Source organism: Echinops telfairi, unplaced genomic scaffold (genome assembly GCF_000313985.2).
Source record: "Echinops telfairi isolate 266 unplaced genomic scaffold, ASM31398v2 ScPeMD7_7400;HRSCAF=8409, whole genome shotgun sequence".
Lineage (NCBI taxonomy): Eukaryota > Metazoa > Chordata > Mammalia > Afrosoricida > Tenrecidae > Echinops > Echinops telfairi.
Window position 1 is genome coordinate 61,199,069 of NW_022111300.1, and position 785 is coordinate 61,199,853.

Sequence of the window (785 nt, forward strand, 5' to 3'; positions counted from 1 at the left end):
ATAACCCTAGACCATTCTGATGTGGGCATGGGCGCGCCCCACAATTTTGTGGCTGATTTTCCTCAGGCTGGATGGTCTGTGAGTGGGATCCCCGAGGCGTCTTTTGATTCTGCAGGTGTCCTCTGGAATCAAATTCAAAAATAAAAAACAAGACTCACTGCCATGGTGTCAGCGCAAACTCACCTCAGGCCCCGCGAAACTGTCGACAAGAGTAGAAAGCCCAATCTCTCCCGAGGAGCTGCTGGTGGTTTTGAACCGCCGATGTGCAGGTCGCAGCCCTGTGCATAACCATTCCCCCAGCAGAGCTCCGGCTCCCTTCGGAATCATACACAGGACAACACACAGAGCTTGTTTCCGTGGAGTCCGTGCTGGACCATCGCTGCCCCGTGGGTTTCCTGACTGAGGCTCTTACTGCAGTCGAAGGGCAGGTCTTTCTCCCAGAGTCCTTGTGGGAAGGTGGACACGCGCAGGGGCAGGCTCTCTGTGCTTAGCCATCCACTGGCCAACGGTGCCACAGCCTCGTGGACCCCCACACTGCCGTCCTCACTTTCGGGGCGAGACGCCCGCTTTGTGTGTGCCGTCGCTGCAGAGACGCTTGTGGCTCCAAAGCTTCGGAGCTGGCGGACCATGGAAGTCACCAGGCAGCGGAGGTCCCAGCCAACCCAGTGCCTGGGGGAAGCCCCGTGACCTTCCTCTGAAAGTCCAGGGACCGGACAGCCCACAGAGCATGGCTCTCACCTCGCAGGGGTGGGCTCGCCGATTCTGAGATCGCTGCCAGGTGGCTG